Genomic DNA, 25,356 nt, shown 5'->3' with positions numbered 1-25,356 from the left:
TTTCCATTATGGTTTATCACGGGATATTGAATATAGTTTCCTCTGCTGTACAGTAGTTCTTTGTGGTTTGTCCATCCTATGTAGAATAGTTTGCTTCTGCTATTCCAAAACTCCCAATCTTTCCTTCACTCTCTCCTTGGCAACCACAACTCTGTTTTCTATATCTGGGTGTTTGTTTCTGTTTCGCTGACATGTTCATTTGTGTCCTGTTTTCGATTCCACATATAAGTGATATTATGTGGTATATGTCTTTCTCTTTCTGACTTACTTCACTTAGTATCATTATCTCTAGGTCCATCCATGTTGGTGTAAATGGCATTATTTCATTCTTTTTTATGTCTGTGTAATATCTATTGTATACGTATACCACACCTTGTTTATACATTCATTTTTCAATGAATATTTATGTTGTTTCCATGTCTTGGCTATTATAAGTAGTGCTGCTATGAACATAGGGTTTCATGTATCTTTTTGAATTATAGTTTTTTCTAGATATATGTCCACAAGTGGGATTGCTAGATCATATGGCAACTCTCTTTATAGTTTTTTTGAGGAACCTCCATACTGTTTTCCATAGTGGCTGCACCAACTTACATGGCCACCAACAGTGTGGAAGGGTTCCGTTTTCTCCATACCCCCTCCAGCATTTGTTAATTGTAGAGTTTTTTAATGATGGCCATTCTGATCAGTGTGAAGTGATACCTCACTGTAATTTGGATTTGCATTTCTCTAATAATTAGTGGTGATGAGCATCTTTTCATGTGCCTATTGGCTATCTGTATGTCTTCTTTGGAGAAATGTTTATTTAGGTCTTCTACCCATTTTTCCATTGAGTTGTTATTTTGTTATTGAGTTGTATGAGCTGTTTGTATAGTTTGGAAATTAAGCCCTTGTCAGTCTCATCATTTGCTAATATTTTCTCCCAGCCCATAGGTTGTATTTTCATTTTGATTATGGTTTCCTTTGCTGTGCAACAGCTTATAAGTTTGATTAGTTCCTGTTTCTGTTTTACTTTTACAGTAAGTCCCCTACATATGAACAAGTTATGTTCCAAGAGTGCGTTTGTAAGTACAATTTGTAAGTCCAACAAAGTTAGCCTAGCTACCCAACTTACACAGTCAGCTATATGGTATTGTACCGTAATAGGTTTATAATACTTTCCATGCAAACAATACATAAAAGACAAACACAAAAACAAAGAAAACATTTTTAATATTACAGTACAGTAACTTGAGAAGTACAGTAATACAGTACAACAAGTGGGATACTCGGGCTGGTATCAAGGGAAGAGGCGAGAAGGGTTACTGATTGGAGGAGGGAGAGGAGGTGGGAGAAGGTAGAGGTGAAGGATTATCAGCAATAGGAGACAGAGGGCAAGCTGCAATTTCACTCACACCTGACATTGATGACACAGGTTCTGGTTCCTTGCTGGATTTAATTCCATCTACCCTCTTGAAAAAATGATCCATTGATGTCTGGGTAGTCGCTCTTTTTTTCTCATCATAGATGACAATGTAGCACTGGATTGCATTGTGAATGGCTGCAGCCACCTTTGGGTACCATTCTAGATTCAGGTCCTGTGCCTCAAAAACTAACAGTGCTTCCTCAAATAAAGGAGATTCCCTTGCCATTTTCTGTGTCGTGAATCTCTTCAATTCTTCAGTTACTTCTTCTTCCTCCTATCCCTCTTCATCCTTTCTCTGGACCTCCAATTCCATCAGTAAGCTCCTCAAGTTGCACAGCAAGGAATTCAATGAAATTGTCCTCTTGCAGATCTATCTCCAGCTTCTCACTAAGGGTCACTACGTTGCTGAAGACCTCTTCGGACTTCTGATCTACCTTCTCAAATCCACAAAAATCATGAACAAACTGTGGTCAAAGGTTCTTCCAAACCCCATTCATCGTGACCACCATACCCTCACACCATACAAAGTCAATGTCTTTTATTGTCTTATAGATGTTATAGTCCTTCTAAAGTTGTCCCTAGGTTGTTCCTGATTTGTCACTTACCTTTACTGCCTGACAAAAAGTGTGACATAAATAATATTTCTTGAAAGTTGCTCTAACTCCCTGGTCCATAGGTTGGATGAGCAATGTAGTCTTCAGTGACAGATGCACTACTTTGATGTTGGAATGAAAGTCATCCATGGATGGGGGGTGGCCCAGAGCATTGTCGAGGAGCAAAAGAAGGTTTTGCTGGAATGTCCTTCTCCAAGCAATATTTCTCTGTATCTGGGATAAAGTGGTGGCAAAACCAGTCCTGGAACGTGACCTGTGTAATCCAGGATTTGGGGTTATGCTTCCACACAACAGGAAGAGAGCCCTTGGCTATGAAGCCCTTGGTTATGCTTCCACACAACAGGAAGAGAGCCCTTGGGTTCTCTGAACGATAAACTAAGAGAGGCTTTAGCTTCAATTCACTGGAAGCATTGCCACCAAACAACAGTTAGCCTATCCTTTACTGTTTTACAGCCCGGCATCAACTTTTCCTCCTTACTGATGTAACTTTGGTCCAGCATCCTCTTCCAGTACAGTTGTGTCTCATCTACATTAAAAACCTGGCTGGATAAATACACACCATCATCAATAATTTCTCAAAGTGTTTCTGGAAGTTCCTGGACAGCTACCTTATCTGCACTTGCTGCCTCTCCACTTACTTTTACATTGTGAAGGTTGGCTCTAGCCTTGAACTGATGAAACCAGCCATGGCTGGCATTAAAAGATATACCCTCTGATTCTTTGCCGTGTTTCTTCTTCAAGTCTTCATAAAGGCTTTTAGCTTTCTCTTGAATCACCATTAAGCTGAGCAGGACTCAGCACTGATGTTGATCCTGCATCTGCACACTGAGAAGTTTCCCCATCTCCTCCATCACTTTTCCATGCTTCTTCGATATTTTGTCAACATCGTTGGCACAGCAGACTTCACATGTTCCATGATCTTGTCCTTGTTCTTTAGATTCGTGACAATGATTGAATGATTCATGTTATAAGAATGAGCCATGTCAAACATCTTTTTGCCTCGCTCCATTCTCTCAATTACTTTCACTTTGTTTCCATCATTATCGCTTGGCACTTCTTACCAGTACCAGCTACATCTCCACTGCCTTCACACTCGCTTCCAGACATCTTGGGCTTGAAATAAATGTACTGTACTACTGTACTCTATACAGTACTGTAAAGTACACAAAAGCACAACCACTTATAGAGGATGCACGCACGTGACAATGTATGCCAGACACGTGAACTAACTTACATGATTGGACATGCGAATGGACGTTTGCATCTTTGAACGTTTGCAACTTGAAGGTTCGTATGTAGGTGACTTACTGTATTTGTACTGCCTAAGGAGAACTACCTAGGAAAACTGTGGTATGATTTATGTCAGAGAATGTTTTGCTTATGTTCTCTTCTAGGAGTTTTAAGGTGTCCTATCTTATATTTAAGCATATAAGCCATTTTGAGTTTATTTTTGTGTATGGTGTGAGGGTATGTTCTGACTTCACTGAATTAAATACGGCTGTCCAACTTTCAAAACACCACTTGCTGAAGAGACTATCTTTTCCCCATTGTATATTCTTGCCTCCTTTGTCGAAGGTTAATTGACCATAGGTGTGTGTGTTTATTTCTGGGCTCTGTATTCCATTCCATTGATCCATGTATCTCTTTCTGTGCCAATACCATGCGGTTTTGATTACTGTAACTTTGTAGGTTTAGGAGGGTTATGCCTCCTGCTTTGTTCTTTTTCCTCAGGATTGTGTTGACAGTTCTGACTTTTTATGGTTCCAGATACATTTTAGGATTATTTGTTCTAGTTCTGGGGAAAATGTCATGGGTAATTTGATAGGGATCACATTAAATCTGTAGATTGCTTTGGGTAGTATAGCCATTTTAACAGTATTAATTCTTGCCATCCAAGAGCGTGGGATGTCTTTCCATTTCTTTGAATCATCTTCAGTTTCCTTTACTAATGTTTTGTAGTTCTCAGCATATAAGTCTTTCACCTCTTCGGTGAGGTTTATTCCTATTTTATTTTTTTGATGCCATTTTAAAAAGGATTGCTTGTTTACATTTCCTTTCTGATATTTCATTGTTAGTGTAAAGAAATGCAACCAGGGACTTCCCTGGTAGTTCCATGGTTGAGAATCCACCTGCCAATACAGGGGACACTGGTTTGAGCCCTGGTGCAGGAAGGTCTCACATGCTGTGGAGCAACTAGACCTGTGTACCACAAGCACTTAGCCTGCACACTAGAGCCCGTGAGCCACAACTACTGAGCCCGTGTGCCACAACTACTTAAGCTGGTGTGCCTGGAGCCCGTGTTCCACAACAAGAGAAGCCACTGCAATGACAATCCTGTGCACCACAACGAAGACTAACCCCCACTGGCCACAACTAGAGAAAACCTGTGCACAACAGTGAAGACCCAATGCAGCCAAAATAAATTTAAAAAAAAGAAAAACCAAGAAATGCAAACAATTTATGTATGTTAATTTTGTATCCTGCTACTTTGCTGAATTTGTTTATCAGTTCTAGTAGATTTTGTGTGGAATTTTTAGGGTTTCCTTTATATATATTATCATGTCATCTGCATATAATGACAACTTTATCTCTTCCCTTCCAATTTGGTTAGATTTTATTTCTTTTTCTTGTCTGATTGTTGTGGCTAGGACTTCCAATACTATGTTGAAGAGAAGAGGTGAGAGTGGGCATCCTTGTCTTGTTCTAGATTTTAGCGGGAAGGCTTTCAGCTTATGAACATTGAGTATTTTATTGCCTGTGGGTTTGTCATAAATAGCTTTTATTATGTTGAGATATGTTTCCTCTATACCCACTTTGGTAAGTGTTTTTATCATGAATGGATGTCGAAGTTTTTCAAATGCTTTCTTCGGCATCTATTGAGATGATCATTTGTTTTCTGTTTTTCCTTTGTTGATGGGGTGTATCATGTTGATTGATTTGCATATGTTGAAACAACTTCGTGACACTGGGGTGAATCAAATTTGGTCATGGTGTATGATCCTCTTATGTGTTGTCAGATTCTGTTTTCTAATATTCAGTTCAGAATTTTTGCATCTATATTTATCAAAGATATTGGTCTGCAATTTTCTTTTTTGGTAGTGTCTTTCTCTGTGTGTTTTTTTAAGTCTTTATTGAATTTGTTCTAATATTGCTTCTGTTTTATGTTTTGGTTTCTTGTTTGTGAGGCATGTGGGATCTTAGCTCCACCACCAGGGATCGAACCTGCACTCCCTGCACTGGAAGGCGAAATCTTAACTGCTGGACCACGAGATAAGTCTCCATCTTTTTTTTTTTTTTTTTAGTAAATTTCTTTATTTATTTATTTTTGGATGCATTGGGTGTCCTTTGCTGTGCACGGGCTCTCTCTAGTTCTGGCAAGAGGGGGCTACTCTTCGTTGTGGTGTACAGGTTGTTCATTGTGGTGGCTTCTTTTGTTGCATAGCGTGGGCTGTAGGTGGGCGGGCTTCAGAAGTTGTGGCTATTAGGCTCAGTAGTTGTGGCTCGTGGGCTGTAGAGCGCAGGCTCAGTAGTTCTGGCACACAGGCTTACTTGCTCCGCGGCATGTGGGATCTTCCCAGACCAGGGCGAAGCTATGTCCCCTGCATTGGCAGACGGATTCTCAACCACTGTGCCACCAGGGAAGTCCCCCCCATCTGTTTTTGATATCAGGGTGATGGTGGTTTCATAGAATGTCTTTGGAAGTATTCCTAACTCTTCAATCTTTTTGAAGAGTTTGAGAAGAATCAGCGTAAGTTCTGCTTTGTATATTTGGTAGAATTTGCCTGTGAAACCATCTGATCCTGGACTTTTGTTGGTAGGGAGTTTTTTAAATTACAGATTCGATTTTGCTTTTAGTGATCAGTATGTTCAAGGTATCTATTTCTTCTTGAGTCAGTTTTGTTCGGCTGTAAAAAAAAAAACCTATATTTTTAGGTTATGTTAGCACCTAAATACTTATCATGTATTAGACCACAAAAGAGTGAAGAAGAAAATATTAAAGTATTTTTTCAAATAGAAAAAGTATTGAAATATTTTTAAGAAATTGGGATAATAATACTAATTACAATAATGACAAATTGTTCTGAATGTAAAGACTACTTTAAGACGCTTATTATAAGCATGATATTATATATGCTTATATATTATATGATATTATATATACTTATTATAAGCATGATATTATATGTTTATTGTTTTATTGTTTCTAAATACATTGAATGTTTTCTCCTTTCTAATGTAATTCTATTTTACCTGTATATTGTGAAAAAATTTAGTTGCACATAATATAAAAAATTACACTTTAATAGGAGATATTAATCCATTTACATTTACTATAGTACTGAAAATACTTAGGTTTAGAGTTACTATGTTATTGAGTGCTCTTTTTTATTTATTTTTAAAAAAGATTTAATTTGGGGGGGGCATAAATTATTTATTTATTTATATCATCTTATTGTACTATAATTGCTTTACAATGGTGTGTTAGTTTCTGCTTTATAACAAAGTGAACAAGCTGTATATATACATATATCCCCATATCTCTTGCGTCTCCTTCCCACCCTCCCTATCCCACCCCTCAAAGTGGTCACAAAGCACTGAGCTGATCTCCCTATGCTATGCAGCTGTTTCCTACTAGCTATCTATTTTACACTTGGTAGTATATGTAAGTCCATGCCACTCCCTCACTTCGTCCCAGCTTACCCTTCCCCCTCCCCATGTCCTCAAGTCCATTCTCTATGTCTGCATCTTTATTCCTCTCCTGCACCTAGGTTCTTCCAAACAATTTTTTTCTTTTTTTTTAGATTCCATATGTATGTGTTAGCATACAGTATTTGTTTTTCTCTTTCGGACTTACTTCACTCTGTATGACAGACTCTGGGTCCATCCCCCTCACTACAGATAACTCAATTTCATTTCTTTTTATGGCTGAGTAATATTCCATTTTATATTGAAGATGTGCAATATCTTCTTTATCCATTCATCATTTGTTGGACACGTAGATTGCTTCCATGTCCTGGCTATTGCAAATAGAGCTGCAATGAACATTGTGAAATGTGACTCTTTGAATTATGGCTTTCTCCAGGTATAAGCCCAGTAGTGGGATTGCTGGGTCATATGGTAGTTCTATTTTTAGCTTTTTAAGGAACCTCCATACTGTTCTCGATAGTGGCTGTATCAATTTACACTCCCACCAATGGTGGAAGAGAGTTTCCTTTCTGCACACCTCTGCAGCATTTATAGTTTGTAGATTTTTTTGATGATGGCCATTCTTACCTGTGTGTGGTGATACCTCATTGTAATTTTGATTTGCATTTCTCTAATGATCAGTGACGTTGAGCATTCTTTCATGTGTTTGTTGGCAATCTGTATATCTTCTTTGGAGAAATGTCTATTTAGGTTTTCTGCTCATTTATGGATTGGGTTGTTTGTTTTTTTGATATTGATCTGCATGGGCTGCTTGTAAAGTTTGGAGATGAATCCTTTGTCAGTTGTTTCATTGGCAAATATTTTCTCCCATTCTGAGGGTTGTCTTTTCGTCTTGTTTACGTTTTCCTTTGCTGTGCAAAAGCTTTTAAGTCTCGTTAGGTCTCATTTGTTTATTTTTGTTTTTATTTCCATTTCTCTAGGAGGTGGGTCCAAAAAGATCTTGCTGTGATTGATGTCATAGAGTGTTCTGCCTATGTTTTCTTCTAAGAGTTTTATAGTGTCTGGCCTTACATTTAGGTCTTTAATCCATTTTGAGTTTATTTTTGTGTATGGTGTTAGGGAGTCTTCTAATTTCATTCTTTTACCTGTAGCTGTCCAGTTTTCCCAGCACCAGTTATTGAAGGGACTGTGATTTCTCCATTGCATATTCTTGCCTCCTTTATCAAAAATAAGGTGACCATCTGTGTATGGGTGTATCTCTGGGCTTTCTCTCCTGTTCCATTGATCTATATTTCTTTTTTGTGCCAGTACCATACTGTCTTGACTACTGTAGCTTTGTAGTATTGTCTGAAGTCAGGGAGCCTGATTCCTCCAGCTCTGTTTTTCTTCTCAAGATTGCTTTGGCTGTTTGGGGTCTTTTGTGTTTCCATACAAATTGTGAAATTTTTTGTTCCAGTTCTCTGAAAAATGTCATTGGTAGTTTGATAGGGATTGCATTGAATCTGTAGATTGCTTTGGGTAGTATAGTCATTTTCACAATGTTGATTCTTCCAATCCAAGAACATGGTATATCTCTCTATCTGTTTGTGTCATCTTTGATTTCTTTCATCAGTGTCTTATAGTTTGTTTCATAAACGTCTTTTGTCTCCGTAGGTAGGTTTATTCCTAGGTATTTTATTCTTGTTGCAGTGATAAATGGAAGTGTTTCCTTAATTTCTCTTTCAGATTTTTCATCTTTAGTGTATAGGAATATAAGAGATATCTGTACATTAATTTTGTATCCTGCAACCTTACCAGATTCATTGATTAACTCTACTAGTTTTCTGGTAGTATCTTTAGGATTCTCTATGTATAGTATCATGTCATCTGCAAACAGTGAGAGCTTAACTTCTCTTTTCCTATTTGGACTCCTTTTATTTCTTTTTCTTCTCTGGTTGCTGTAGCTAAAAATTCCAAAAGTTTGTTGAATAATAGTGGTGAGAGTGGGTAACCTTGTCTTGTTCCTGATCTTGGTGGAAATGGTTTCACTTTTTCACCATTGAGAACAATGTTGGCTGTGGGTTTGTCATAAATGGCCTTTATTATGTTGAGGAAAGTTCCCTCTATGCCTACTTTCTGGAGGGTTTTTATCAGAAATGTGCGTTTAATACTGTCAAAAGCATTTTCTGCATCTATTGAGATGACCATATGGTTTTTATCCTTCAGTTTTTTTAATATGGTGTATCACATTGATTTGCATGTATTGAAGAATCCTTGCATCCCTGGGATAAACCTCACTTGATCTTGGTGTATGCTCCTTTTAATGCACTGTTGGATTCTGTTTTCTAGTATTTTGATGTGGATTTTTGCATCTATGTTCATCAGTGATATTGGCCTGTAGTTTTCTTTCTTTGTGACATCTTTGTCTGGTTTTGGTATCAGGGAAATACCTGATAGATAGACATTCTTAGTCTCATAGAATAAGTTTTGGAGAGTTCCTCCCTCTGCTCTATTTTGGAAGAGTTTGAGAAGGATAGGTGTTAACTCTTCTCTAAATGTTTGATAGAATTTGCCTGTGAAGCCATCTGGTCCTGGGCTTTTGTTTGTTGGAAGATTTTTAATCACATTCTCAATTTCAGTGCTTGGGTTTGGTTTGTTTATAGTTTCTATTTCTTCCTGGTTCACTCTTGGAAGGTTGTGCTTTTTAGGAATTTGTCCATTTCTTCCAGATTGTCCATTTTATTGGCATATAGTTGCTTGCAGTAATCTCTCATGATCCTTTGTATTTCTGCAGTGTCAGTTGTTACTTCTCCTTTTTCATTTGTAATTCTATTGATTTGAGTCTTCTCCCTTTTTTTCTTGATGAGTCTGGCTAATGGTTTATCAATTTTGTTTATCTTCTCAGAGAACCAGCTTTTAGTTTTTTTGATCTTTGCTGTTGTTTCCTTCATTTCTTTTTCATTTATTTCTGATCTGATCTTTATGATTCTTTCCTCTGCTGACTTCGGGTTTTCTTTTCTTTCTTTCTCTAATTGCTTTAGGTGTAAGTTTAGCTTGTTTATTTGAGGTGTTTCTTGTTTCTTAGGTAGGATTGTATTGCTATAAACTTCCCTCTTAGAACTGCTTTTGCTGCATTCCATGGGTTTTTGATCTTCATGTTTTCATTGTCATTTGTTTCTAGGTATTTTTTTATTTCCCCTGATTTCTTCAGTGACGTCTTGGTTATTAAGTAGCGTATTGTTTAGCATCCATGTGTTTGCATTTATTTTTTACAGATTTTTTCCTTTAATTGATATTTAGTCTGATAGCATTGTGGTTGGAAAAGATACTTGATACATTTCAATTTTCTTAAATTTACCAAGGCTTGGTTTGTGATCCAAGATATGACCTATCCTGGAGAATGTTCCACGAGCACTTGAGAAAAAGTGTATTCTGTTGTTTTTGGATGGAATGTCCTATAAATATCAATTAAGTCCATCTTGTTTAATATATCATTTAAAGCTTGTGTTTCCTTATTTATTTTCATTTTGTATGATCTGTTCATTGGTGAAACAGGTGTGCTAGAGTCCCCTACTATGATTGTGTTACTGTCGATTTCCCCATTTATGGCTGTTAGCACTTGCCTTATGTATTGAGGTGTTCCTATATTGGGTGCATAAATATGTACAATTGTTATATATTCTTCTTGGATTGATCCCTTGATCATTATGTAGTGTCCTTCTTTGTCTCCTGTAATAGTCTTTATTTTAAAGTTTTTTTTGTCTGATATGAGAATTGCTACTCTAGCTTTCTATTGATTTCCATTTGCATGGAATATTGTATTCTATCCCCTTTCAGTCTGTGTGTGTCCCTAGGTCTGAAGTGGATCTCTTGTAGGCTGCATATATACTGGTCATGTTTTCGGATCCATTCAGCCAGTCTATGTCTTTTGGTTGGAGCATTTAATCCATTTACATTTAAGGTAATTATCGATATGTATTTTTCTATTAATACATATTAGGGATGTTTTCAACTATAATCTCTTCAAATTTTTTCTCAGTCTCTCTCTTTTTCTCTTCTACTTCTGGGACCCCTATATTCGAATGTTGGTGTGTTTAATGTTGTCCCAGACATGTGTCAGATTGTCCTCAATTCTGTTCATTATTTTTTCTTTATTCTGCTCCTCAGTTGTTATTGCCACTATTTTATATTCCAGGTCATTTATCCATTCTTTTCCTCAGTTATTCTGCTATTGTTTCCTTCTAGAGAATTTTTAATTCCATTTATTGTGTTGTTCATCATTGTTTGTTTTCTCATTAGTTCTTCTAGGTCTTTGTTCAACGTTTCTTGTATATTCTCCATTCCAGTTCCAAGATTTGGGATCATCTTTACTATCATTACTCTGAATTCTTTTTCAGATAGACTGCCTATTTCCTCTACATTTGTTTGGTCTGGTGGGATTTTATCTTGCTTCTTCATCTGCTATGTTTCTCTGTCTTCTCATTTGGCTTTGGAGACTGTGTTTGGGGTATCCTTTTCTCAGGCTGCAGATTCGTAGTTCCCGTTGTTTTTGGTGTCTGCCCCCAGTGGCTAAGGTTGGTTCAGTGGGTTGTGTAGGCTTTCTGGTGGAGGGGACTGATGCCTGTGTTCTGGTGAGTGTGTCTGGATCTTGTCTTTCTGGTGGACAGGTCCACATCCGGTGGTGTGTTTTGGGGTGTCTGTGGCCTTATCATGAATTTAGGCCGCCTCTCTGTGAATGGGTGTGCCTGCATTCCTTTCTTGCTAGCTGTTTTGCATGGGATGTCCAGCACTGGATCTTGCTGGTCTCTGAGTGGAGCTGGGTCTTAGCATTGAGATGGATATCTCTGGGAGAGCTTTCATCGTTTGATATTAGAAGGTGCCTGAGGTCTCTTGTATACCAATGTCCTGAACTCGGCTCTCCCACCTCAGAGGCACAGGCCTAACACCCGGCCGGAGCACCAAGACCCTGTCAGACACACGGCTGGGGGTGAGAGCAAGAGGTAGTTTTGGTGCATCTCAAAGACCACCAGTGAGATTCACTGACCATTTTCTCTCCAGAAGTGAAGAAAACAAAATTCAGTCTTTGGCTACTCAGCCACTTTTGTAGCCAGCCTCCAAGATGGCCCTAATTATCCCCTAATTATCTCCCAGTCTTCATGTACCTGTGTGGCTCCTCGCACTTGAAAAGGGCTGACAGCTTAACTAATAAGAAATTGCAGAAACGACAAAGTGCATCTTCCAAAGTTATAAAAGACATTGCAGCTTCTGCTTTGGTTTCTGCTAGATCACTCATCCTGGGGTAAGCCAGCTGCCATGTCATGAGGAGACTCAAGCAGCCTTAAGGAGAGATCCATGTGGCAAGGAACTGAGGTCTCTTACCTACAGCCATGTGAGTGAGTCATCTCAGAAGTCAAGAGATTTAATTTTATTATTTTTGGTTGCATTGGGTCTTCGTTGCTGCACAGGGTTTCTCTAGTTGTGTCAAGCAGGGGTTACTCATCGTTGTGGTGCACGGGCTTCTCCTTGTGGTGGTTTCTTTTGTTGTGGAGTATGGGTTCTAGGTGCATGGGCTTCAGTAGTTGTGTCATGCAGGCTCAATAGTTGTTGTTTGCAGGTTCTAGAGCACAGGGTCAGTAGTTGTGGCATATGGGCTTAGTTGCTCTGCGGCATGTGGGATCTTCCCAGACCAAGGATTGAACACCTGTCCTCTGATCGGCAGGCAAATTCTTATCCACTGTGCCACCAAGGAAGTTCAGTGTGCTCCTTTTTAAACCTCGTCTGTTTTCTTTATTTTCTATCTTAACTGTTCTGTATTAAATTAAAAAAATAATACTCCTTTCTACCCCTCCTCTTTGAGTATTATATATGAAGAAGTATGTCTTATTTATTAATCTCAAATTTTCACCTTACTTTAAAGAAGTAATCACAATGTCAAATATTTAATACCCTTCACTTCCACCTTGAAAAGCATGGATATTAAAGTGCTAATATAATTACCTTCCCTAGCCTATCATTTTTACTTTTTGTTATGTATAAAAAAACAACTAAAAACATGCATGGTTTGTAAGGAAATGACAAATTTCAGAAAATTCAGAATCTGAATACACTGTATACATAGCTTCTAGATAAAGACACAGAAAATTGCCAGATACTCAGAGGGCCCCTGGTCCCATTCTAGTGATTCCCCTTAAGGTTTAATATTGTTCTTGTATGTAACAAAAATATCATATTACCTGTATTTTATATAAATGTTATGGCACAGTAAAATCACTATTGTATTGGGCCTTTTTATTTTATGTTGCTTGTGAATATGCCTATATGGTTGCCTGTTGTTGTGATTATGCATTGCCACTGTTGCATAGGATTCCATAGTGTAAATATTTAACAATTAATTTATTCCAATGTGTATTACAATATGAGTGATTTTCAGTTTGTGTCTATTGAGAATAGCACTGGTATATAAATTCTAGAACTTGAGCTTTGGTGGTGTGTGTATAAATTATTGTTCAGTATACATGTAGTAGTAAAATTTTCGAGTCATAGCTTTCATGTGTTTATCTTTTTAGATATTTCTAAATATTTTCAAAACAGTTGTATGATTTTTCATCCTCAGCAGCAGTGAATGAGATTCAAGGATTATACACATTCTTGTCAAACTTGATAATACCTGTCATTTTCATTTGAACTTTCTGGTTGGTGAGTGATAATTCCAGGTTTCACTTTTTTGCATTTAATTGACTACTAAGAAGCCAAGCATCTTTTGATATGTTTACTTAACATTCTGTACTCTCTTTTTTGAAATGTCTTTTGGTATATTTTCCCCACTTTTGCTATTACATTATCTTCTTATTGAAGACTTTTTTTTTTAACATCTGAAGACTTCTTATTTAGGAGTTTTTAACATATGCTTGCTATGAGTTCTTCTCTTTCTGTCTCTCCTCTTTCTTTAGATGAGGGTAAGTTTTTAATGTTAATAACATCTAATTTGTTATTTTCCTCTTTATTTATTTAGTCTTATTTCTATTTATTTATGTAGCCTTCTTATCTGTAGCAGAACATATTATTTATTCTAAACCACAAGTATGTTTTTGTTTCTTCAATAAATCTAATTATTAAGCTTTAAATTTGTTAACTTTCTAAACTAAATATGTTGTATCATAGTGAGTATTAATTTTTCTATGACAGCTGAAAGAATACATTTATTAAGAAAATGTATTCAGCTTTCTTTTCATTTGCTCCTACTTATCATTGATTCACAGAGGTAAACATCACTTCATCAATGGATCTGACTTTTCTCTGATTTCTCATGGTCATTCTCACTAATTCATCTTGCTTCCTGAAATCTTTAGCAATGCCATTATTCCACAGAAGCAAAAACCTTCCTTGGGCCTTTTTCCTCAGAATATTGATTATTCCCACATTTTAAATGGGACATTGCAATAAGTTTGGAGAAAATGGCACAAGTGTCTCTCTCTTTTTTTCACATCTTGTATCAGCCTCTGCTTGCATTCTGTGTTCAAAGATTTTTGTATGACACATTGATGGAAGATGACAGTTGTTTCTCTCCTTGGGGCAAAAGACAGATTAATTACCTGACAAACAAAATAAAGACAGTGTCTTGCTCTGTTCAAATGTTGGACAGGATTGTTTGCATCCTAATTTAAAAGTTTCAGGTGACTGAAGCTTAAGATTCCTAAGCTTTAATCCATACTTGTGTCATGCACAGCACCCAACAGGACTGCTTTACATAACCCCATGAGACTTTTGTGTGCAAGTGAGACAGATAAAAATATAAAACTATTCCTGTCGTTTTGTTTCATAAAAATGATTTTTTGTCTCATTTAAAACATTTTTTTGTAAAATCCAAAAAACGTATCAGGCTAAAATATTGGAATTACAATACGGTAAAATCTAAGACCCTTCAAATTTCCAGTTTTGTTGATGATGGGATGCCATCAGAGATATGACTTCATTAAACACAATAGGTAAGATTCCTTAATAAGCCTGATTGGGGAATATAAAAATAATCCCCGGAAAAATTTGCACATTTTCTAGTTCTCAAGTATTGGTTAAGATGGTAGAAAGTGCCCTTCATTGTCCTATATGTGAATGCATATCAATTGTGAGAGGTGGGGATAAAACAAGCAGCCTAAATATCCTTTATGTTTGTTGTACTACTAGTAGATAGAGGAAGGGTCAACATGTCACCATGGTTGATATAGCAAATAAGCTGCTTGAAACTACACAGAAATGTACCTGCTTGTATTTTCTGTATAGCTACCCTCTCTTTTCGTGTGCCCTGATACCTCCCTCAACTTATGTACCAACTCCAGCAGCATTAAGCAGAAATACAAAGAAATCTATTCTTTGGAATTATGAGGAAGGGAAGAGTCGAAAATTTTATAGCATGCTCTGTACAAGCCTACAGATCACCATCCTTATTTATGTCATGCCATGCATGGGTTCAGGGGATTCTAGAAGCACGAAGGTCTGTGGGGTTAATCACAGCTGCGTTCATGGGCAGTAAAAGAGAAGGGCCTTATCTTAATCACTTTCTCCATGCTAGTAGCTACAAAAAGAAGAGGGCAGCAGACATCTTAGGGAGAAGAGTCAACATTAAATGAAATGTCTTAATTACTCTAGGCAACCTCTCATGATAGCCTCCCATAGCTGCTCAAATCCCTACATACTTGCACAAGGGATAGTGTAATATTACTGGAGCATGTGACTGCAGATTAACATTATTTTTGTTGAAAAAAATAAAAATAGGTTCAAGTGATAGGGTTTGAAAGGGGTTCACAGTGCGAGGGAAACTATTGTAACAATGTGGACAGAACGCTTTGGATGGATTCATCATGTTTTTGTTTTTTGTTGCTTCAGAATATGTAGTAGAGATTGGTGTGTTCCATGATGCATTCCCACTTCTTATAAGTTTTAGATGGAATACCCCTTAAGGAAGAAGTGCACGTAAGGAAGATTAGTGAGTCAAACTCCTCTGCCCTCTGTCAGCAGTGGGTGCAAAGGGATTTAGACCAAGTGCTTTCATCCTTTGATGTGCAAAGTTTTCACTATACGAATGATGTTTTGTTTGTTTGCAGGTCAGGACTCTTGGTCTCAATATCCCTGTTTAAAAGGTGTTATCACATGTCTGCCAGAAAGAATTGCTGATGAAACTGGAAAAAATTGAGAGTTATCCTTAACAATTAAGGGTTTCTCAGCAACATGGTTGGACCTAGAGATTGTTATACTGAGTGAAGCAAATCAGACACAGAAAGACAGATATCATATGACATTGCTTATATAAGGAATCTAGAAAAGAAAACAAAGGTACAAATGAACTTATTTACACAACAGAAATGGAGTCATGAATATAGAAAAGAAACTTATGGTTACCAGGGGATAAGTGGGGAAGGGATAAATTGGGAGATTGGGACTGACATATACACACTACTGTATATAAAATAGATAAGTATTGATAAGGACCTGCTTCATAGCACTGGGAACTCTACTCAATGGTCTGTACTGGCATATAGGGGAAAGGAATCTTAAAAAAAAAAGGTTTTTGGATTATATAATAAATATAACTGTGCAAACCTTTAACATGAAAGGAAAAATCAGTTAACTTTGTGGTCCCTGTTATGGTGTAAACATTTTGTACCTCTAATTTTAAAATTTTGAAACCCAGCTCCCATGTTGATGGTATTAGGAGGTGGGGCTTTTGGGAGGTGATGAAGTCATGAAGCCGGAGACCTCAAACATGGGATTAATGACCTAATAAATGTAGCACACAGAAGACCTTATGCCCATTACATGATTTCATTGCCAAGCGAGAAGACCCACATTATGAACCAGAAATTGGTCCCTCACCAGACACTAAGTCAGCTGGCAACTTATTCTTTTTTTTTAAATTAATTAATTAATTTTTTGGCTGCATTGGGTCTTTGTTGTGGTGCGTGGGCTTCTCATTGGGTGGCTTCTCTTGTTGTGGAGCATAGGTTCTAGGTGTGTGGGTTTCAGTAGTTGTGGCACACGGGCTCAGTAGTTGTGGCCTGTGGGCTCTAGAGCACAGGCTCAGTATTTCTGGTACACGGGCTTAGTTGTGGGATCTTCCCAGACCATGGCTCAAACCCGTGTCCCCTTTATTGGTAGGCAGATTCTTAACCACTGCATCACCAGGGAAGCCTCTGGTAACTTGAACTTGAACTTTTCAGCTTCAGCAATTATGAGAAAACAAAAATATTCTGTTTTTTATAAAATACCAAGTCTCTCGTATTTTGTTTTAGCAGTCAAAGAGCTGGCTGAGGAGAAATATCTGTGAGCTTGAAGACATATCAAGAGAAACTTTTAAATGTCAAAAGAAAAGAGAAAATGGGCAGGAAAGAAATCAACAGAACAGAGTAATCAATAATTGTGGAACAATGAAAATGCTGTGACCTATACATAATGGGCATAGCAGGAGGAGAATAAAGATAACAAAGAACAGAAAATATTTTTTATAAATGACTGAGAATCTCCCCAAATGAATGTCTGACACTAAATCCACAACATCCAAACTTAGAGGAACATATGAATAGTAAAGAAAACTGACCAATATCTCTCAGGAACATCAATGTGAAAATCCTCAACAAAATATTAACAAATCGAATCCAACAATATTTTGAAAGAATTTTATATCATGAATGAGAGGGAATAATCCCAGGTATGCAAGGCTGGTTCAACATTCTAAAATCAAATAATTATATCCATCATATCAACACCCTAAAGACAATCATTAGCATATCAATAGATTCAGAAGACCTTGGAAAAAATCTAACACCCATTCTTCATAAAAACTCTCAGTTAAAAAAATAGACTGGAGCTTTCTCAAGTTGATAACAAAGATCTACAGGAAACTTTTATCTTACATCATGCTTAATGGTCAAAAACATGAAGCTTTTCCACTAAGTTCAGGTAAAAGCAAGGATGTTCCCTTTCACGACTACTTTTCCATATTTTACTCCAAGTCCTTGTTAATGCAATAAGGCATGAAAATAAATAAAACAAATACAGATTGGGTAGAAAAAAATGAAAGCAGCCTAAAGAAAATGTGGCCCAATATACTTTATAGACATCTCACCAAAGAAAATAGACACTATGCATATAAGTATACAGAAGAATAATCCAGATTACATGCTGCCATGAAAAAGCAAATTAAAAATACAGTTACATACCACTATGTAACACTCAGAATGGCTAAAATGTGAACAATGACAAGAACAAATTCTGTAGGTGATGTGGAACAATAGGAAATGTCATTTGTTATTGGTGGAAATGAAAAATAATACAGCTACTTTGGTAGTCTGATTGACACTTGCTGTAATATTGAACATTCCCTTACTGTACAATCCGGCAAGTGTTCTCATGGATATTTACTGAAAGTAGTTTAAAACATACTTCCAGACGAAAACCTGCATATGGATATTTATAGCACCTAATTCAATATTGCCAAAATGTGAATAAACTAAGGTGTTCTCCAATAGGTGAATGAAATGATATAGTATTAATATATTCTGGGAATGGGATAATATTGAACACTAAAAAAGTAAGCTATCAAGCCATAAAAATATATGCGAATTCTTTTTTTCTTTTGAAATATAGGTGATTTTCTTTATTTTGTAATTTAAACTTTATTGGAGTATAGTTGATTTACAATGTTGTGTTCATTTCAGCTGCACAGCAAGTGATTCAGTTACACATATATATATTCATTCCTTTTCAGATTCTTTTCTGATAAAGGTATTCCCAGAATATTGAGTAGAGTTCCTTGTGCTATAGAGTAGGTCCTTGTTGCTTACCTATGTTATATATAGTAGTATTCGTATGTTTACCTTAAGTTCCTGATTTATCCCTACCACCCCACCTTTCCTGTTTCGTAACCATAAGTTTGTTTTCCAAGTCTCTGAGTCTCTAGTTCATTTGTATCAATTTTTATGTTCCACCTAGAAGTGGTATCATACAATATTTGTCTTACTGTGTCTGACTTACTTCACTTAGTACAATCATCTCTAGGTCCATCCATGTTACTGCAATTGCATTATTTTCTTCTAGTTTATGACTGAGTCATATTCCATTATATATATGTATCACATATTCTTTACCTATATTCATATGTTGATGGACATTTTGGTTGCTTCCATGTCTTCGCTATTGTAAAGAGTGTTGCAGTGAACATTGGGGAAGATGTGTCTTTTCTATTTATGCTTTCCTCCAGATATGCACACAGGAGTGAACTTGCTGGATCATCTGGTAGCTCTATTTTATTTCATTTCATTTCAATTTCAATTTTTTTGGAGTATAGTTGATTTACAATGCTGTGTTACTTTCTGCCGCACAGCAGAGTGAAGCAGTTATACATATATCCAATCCTTTTAGGATTCCTTTCCCATACAGGTCATTACAGAGTATTGAGTAGAGTTCCCTGTGCTATACAGTAGGCCCTTATTTGTTGTCTCTTTTATATATAGTGGTGTGTATATGTCAATCCCAATTTCCAATTTATCCCTCCTGCCTCCCCTTACTCTGGTAACCTCCATTCTGTGCTCCATAGTGGCTGTTACCAATTGGCATTGCCATCAGTAGTGTAGTATTGGTGGGGCAGTGGTTAAGAATCCGCCTGCCAGTGCAGGGGACACAGGTTCAGGCCCTGGCCAAGGAAGATCCCACACGCTACAGAGCAACTAAGTCTGTGCACCATAGCTACTGATTCTGCACTCTAGAGCCCACGAGCCACAACTACTGAGCTCACGTGCCACAACTACTGAAGCCTGTGCTCCACAACAAGAGAAGCCACCGCAAAGAGAAGGCTGTGTACCACAGCGATGAGTAGCCCCCACTTGCTGCAACTATAGAAAAACTGCGTGCAGCAACAAAGACCCAAAGCAGATTAAAAAAAAAAAAGTAGTAGGTTTCTCTTTTTCCACACCCTCTGAAGCATTTCTTGTTTCTAGACTTTGTGAGGATGGCTATTCTGAGTGGTTCCAGGTGATACTTCTTTGTACATCTGATTTGCATTTATCTAACATAAAGCAATGGTGTGCATCTTCATTGTGCTTTTTTTTTTGAACAGTGTGAGTAAAATTTACCCCTTGAAAAAGGGTTATTGAAGGGTTGCCTTGTTTTGAAGTCTATTTCAATTACCTACAGCAAGACATTTTTTGAGGGCTGTTATCATTTACAGCTTCCCAGGCATTGTGAATATGAAGTGCCTATAAGGTCCAGTTTTAGAATTGTTGTTATGGGAAACAGAAGGTGGCAGGATCTCTACTGTCCCGCTCTGGTTACTGACACAACCTTAGATATAGGGAAAGTCCTGTTCCTGGGTTTTAAGTTAGAGTGGATGTGCCTGACCAAACATATAAGGGCTTCTGTCCCATTCCTTCTTCCCCTTTACCCTTCATCCCCCGAACAAGTATAAACCCCTGCAAAATCACCTGTTGAAGTTGCTATCTTGTAGAGTGAGATGGCCCTAACGAAGGGGTCGGGAGGTCGGAACCCAAACACCAGGATATATTGAGACCAGGTGATTTTCCAAATATCATCCAACCCAGAGAGTCCACCATCCTTTGGGTGTCAGAGGGTTGGTTTAGTAGTATGAGGGCACACTTAGATCTGGAGGTTGTGATCCCATGCAGAGGTTACCAGGTACTACATGTTCAAGGGGGGCGAATTAGCTGGCATATCCTCCCGAGGTCCTCAGGCCCACAGCAGTCCAGCCTTGGGACAAAATTTGGTCTGTGTCCAGGGATGTGACACTAGCACATTCACTGCGACTAAACGAATTAAGTGCTCATTTTCCTTTTCTGTAACTTAATTTTTAATTTATAATGGAATATAGTTGATTTACCATGTTGTGTTCGTTTTTATTATACATCAACATGATTCATTTATAAAGAGATAACTGTATATTCTTTTTAGAATTATTTTCCCATTGAGATTACTAAAGGGGTATTGAGAAGAGTTCCAAGTGCTCTACAGCAGGTCCATGTTGATTACAAGTTTTCTCTCTGTAAATATGTATATACTAACTCCAACCTCATGATTTATGCCTCTAACACACCTTTGCAGTTTGGTAACCATAAGTGTGTGTTCTAAGTCTGGGACTCTTTCTGTGTTGTAAGATATACCTTTGTATCAATTTTTAGATTCCACTGATAAGTAATATCATATATTTATCACTGTGTGATTTATGGCACTTAGTATGAATGTATCTAGGTCCTTCTGAGTGACTGCAAATGGCCTTATTCATTTCATGGCTAAGTAATATTCCATTGTATATATCTACCATAATTTCTTTATCCAGTCTTCCTTCCAAGGACGTTTATGTAGCTTCCAGGTAGAGGCGCTTGTAAACAGCACTGCATAAATTTTGGAGTGCCTGGGTCCTGTCAATTTACGTTTTTTCCCAAGATAAAGGCCCAGGAGTGGAAACGCCATGTGCTCTGAAGCTCTGTTTTTTAGATTTTTAAGGAATCACCGCCCACTTCTCCAGAGTGGCTGTTAGCAATTTACATTCCCACCATCAGCTTGTCAGGGTTCCCTTTTCTCCACGCCCTGTCCTGCATTTCAGGTTTTACACTTTGTGAGTTGGCCATTCTGACTGGTGCGAAGTGATACCTTTTTGTAGTATTAATTTACATTACCCACCTGTTTTGTTGGCCAAAAGTGGAGTAAGGGTTTTTCCTGAATATATTAAGGAATAACGCATACGGCCTTTTTGGCAAACTGCATCACTGGTGATGTTCAGCAGCTTTGCACGTGCTATAATGGCGAGTGCAAACTACCTCTTAAAATCCCTTTCCTGCAATTCTGCCTTGCTTACAAGGCCTTTACAAATACTTGGCTCAAGAAATGACTCCCTTAGAGGTGTCAATTACAACCCTGAATGTTTGTGAATTGCAGTGTCCCTGAGCACCAGTTTTCAACTTATTGTTTAGGGAAGCAGCCACAAAGGGGCAGGATTTCTAAAGACCCATTACTGGGGCACCTGAAGAACAGGGAAACTCTTCCAGATTAGGAAACTAGAGTGGCATATGCCTGTCCAGACATCTAGGGCTTGTGTCTCATTCCGTCCCCCATTCCCCTTCTTCACAAGGAAAATTTCAAGCTGTGCAAAACCGGCCGTTGAGTGTGCTGCCTTCCGAAAGTGGGGAGACTCTAAGGAAAGGAGCTGGGGAACCCGAATACCAGGAGAAGTGGAGACGATGTGACTTTTCCAAACTCTTCCCTAACAGACGGTGTACCATCCTCTGCCTGTCCCACTCATATTTTAGCTGTAGGAAGGGTTCCCTGCACCTGGAGATATGGGACCCATGGAATGGGGGCCAGGTAGTATTACTCTAAAAGTGCTGCATTAGCTGTCCCATTCTCACCAAGCCTCTCAGCCCCACGAGTGTAGTGCCTTAGGTCCCATCCATCTGTGTGTCTAGATGTGTTCAGTCCAGGTTGCATTACAGCCCTTGAACAAATTTTGTAAAAACTTCTCTCTCAAATTCTCGGGGGAAGATGCCGGAAGAGTAAGACGCGGAGATCACCTTCCTCCCCGCAGATACAACAGAAATACATCTACACGTGGAACAACTCCTACAGAACACCTACTGAATGCTGGCAAAAGACCTCAGACCTCCCAAAAGGCAAGAAACTCCCCAAGTACATGGGTAGGGCAAAAGAAAAAAAAGAAAAAACAGACAAAAGAATAGGGATGGCCCCTGCACCAGTGGGAGGGAGCTGTGAAGGAGGAAAGGTTTCCACACACTAGGAAGCCACTTTGCAGGCAGAGACTGTGGGTGGCAGAGTGGGGAAGCTTCGGAGCCACAGAGGAGAGCGCAGCCACAGGGGTGCGGAGGGCAAAGCGGAGATATTCCCGCACAGAGGATCTGTGCCGACTGGCACTCACCAAACCGAGAGGCTTGTCTGCTCACCCGCTGGGGCGGGCGGGGCTGCGAGCTGAGGCTCGGGCTTTGATCAGAGCGCAGGGAGAGGACTGTGGTTGGCAGCGTGAACACAACCTGAAGGGATTAGTGCACCACGGCTAGCCGGGAGGGAGTCCGGGAAAAGGTCTGGAGCTGCTGAAGAGGCAAGAGACTTTTTCTTCCCTCTTTGTTTCCTGGTGCGCGAGGAGAGGGGATTAAGAGCGCTGCTTAAAGGAGCTCCAGAGACGGGCGCGAGCCGCGGCTAAAAGCGCAGACCCCAGAGACTGACAGGAGACGATAAAGCTGCTGCTGCAGCCACCAAGAAGCCTGCAAACCTGTGCGAGCACAGGTCACTATCCACACCTACCTTCCGTGTAGCCTGTGCAGCCTGCCACTGCCAGGGTCCCGGGATCCAGGGACAACTTCTCCGGGAGAATGCACAGCGAGCTTCAGGCTGGTGCAATGTCACGCTGGCCTCTGCCACCGCAGGCTCGCCCCGCACTCTGTGCCCCTCCCTCCCCCTGGCCTGAGTGAGCCAGAGTCCCCGAATCAGGGGCTCCTTTAACCCCGTCCTTTCTGAGCAGAAAAACAGATGCCCTCCAGTGACCTACACACAGAGGCAGGGCCAAACCCAAAGCTGAGCCCCTGGGAGCTCTAAGAACAAACAAGAGAAAGGGAAATCTCTCCCAGCAGCCTCAGAAGCAGCGGATTAAAGCTCCACAATCAACTTGATGTAGCCTGCATCCGTGGAATACATGAATAGACAACAAATCATCCCAAACTGAGGAGGTGGACTTTGAGAGCAAGACTTACGATTTTTTTCCCCTTTTCCTCTTTTTCTGAGTGTGTATGTGTATGCTTCTGTGTGAGATTTTGCCTGTATAGCTTTGTTTCCACCATTTGTCCTAAGGTTCTAGCCATCTGTTTTTTTATGTTTTTTATTAATAATTATTTTTTAATTTAATGACTTTATTATATTTTACTTTATCTTCTTTCTTTCTTTCTTTTTTCCTTCCTTCCCTCCTTCATTCCTTCTTTCTTTCCTCCCACTGTCCCTCCCTCTCTCTCTCCCTCCCTCCTTCCTTTCTTTCTTTCTTTCCTTCTTCTTCCTTCCTTCCTTCCTTTCTTTCTTTTCTTTCTCTCTTCCTACTTCTACTAATGCTTTCTCTCTACTTTTTCTCCCTTTATTCCGAGCTCTGTGGATGAAATGCTCCTGGTGCTGCAGCCAGGAGTCAGTGCTGTGCCTCTGAGGTGGAGAAGCCAACTTCAGGACACTGGTCAACTAGAGACCTGCCAGCTCCACATAATATCAAATGGCAAAAATCTCACAGAGATCTCCATCTCAACGCCAGCACCCAGCTTCACTCAATGACCATCAAGCTACAGTGCTGGACATCCTATGCCAAACAACTAGCAAAAGAGGAACACAACCCCACCCACTAGCAGAGAGGCTGCCTAAAATCATAATAAGGCCACAGACACCCCAAAACACACCACCAGACGTGGACCTACCCACCAGAGAGACAAGATCAAGCCTCATCCACCAGAACACAGGCACTAGTCCCCTCCACCAGGAAGCCTACACAACCCACTGAACCAAACTTAGTCACAGGGGACAGACACCAAAAACAACGGGAACTAAGAACCTGCAGCCTGCAAAAAGGAGACCCCAAATACAGTAAGATAAGCAAAATGAGAAGGCAGAAAAACGCACCACAGAAGAAGGAGCAAGATAAAACCCCACCAGACGTAACAAATAAAGAGGAAATAGGCAGTCTACCTGAAAAATAATTCAGAATAATGATAGTAAAGATGACCCAAAATCGTGGAAATAGAATAGACCAAATGCAAGAAACATTCAACAAGGACCTAGAACAGCTAAACATGAAACAAACAAAGATGAACAACACAATAAGTGAAATGAAAAATACTCTAGATGGGACCAATAGCAGAATAACTGAGGCAGAAGAACGGATAAGTGACCTGGAAGATAAAATAGTAGAAATAACTACTGCAGAGCAGAATAAAGAAAAAAGAATGAAAAGAACTGAGGACAGTCTCAGAGACCTCTGGGACAACATTAAATGCACCAACATTCGAATTATAGGGGTTCCAGAAGAAGAAGAGAAAAAGAAAGGGACTGAGAAAATATTTGAAGAGATTATAGTTGAACACTTCCCTAATATGGGAAAAAGAAATAATCAAATCCAGGAAGCACAGAGAGTCCCATTCAGGATAAATCCAAGGAGATATATGCCAAGACACATATTAATCAAACTGTCAAAAATTAAATACTTAGAAAGCATATTAAAAACAGCAAGGGAAAAATAACACAAAAGGGCAGCCCCATAAGGTTAAGAGCTGATCTTTCAGCAGAAACTCTGCAAGCCAGAAGGGAGTGGCAGGACATATTTAAAGTGATGAAGGAGAAAAACCTGCAACCAAGATTACTCTACCCAGCAAGGAGCTCATTCAGATTGATGGAGAGATTAAAACCTTTACAGACAAGCAAAAGCTGAGAGAGTTGAGCATCACCATACCAGCTTTACAACAAATGCTAAAGGAACTTCTCTAGGCAAGAAACACAAGAGAAGGAAAAGACCTACAATAACGAACCCAAAACAATTAAGAAAATGGGAATAGGAACATACATATCGATAATTACCTTAAATGTAAATGGACTAAATGCTCCCACCAAAAGACACAGATTGGCAGAATGGATACAAAAACAAGACCCATATATATGCTGTCTACAAGATACCAC

The sequence above is a fragment of the Orcinus orca genome, chromosome 4, assembly GCF_937001465.1.
Source record: "Orcinus orca chromosome 4, mOrcOrc1.1, whole genome shotgun sequence".
Classification (NCBI taxonomy): Eukaryota; Metazoa; Chordata; class Mammalia; order Artiodactyla; family Delphinidae; genus Orcinus; species Orcinus orca.
The sequence above is the reverse complement of the archived record's forward strand: the minus strand, read 5'-3'. Positions refer to the sequence as shown.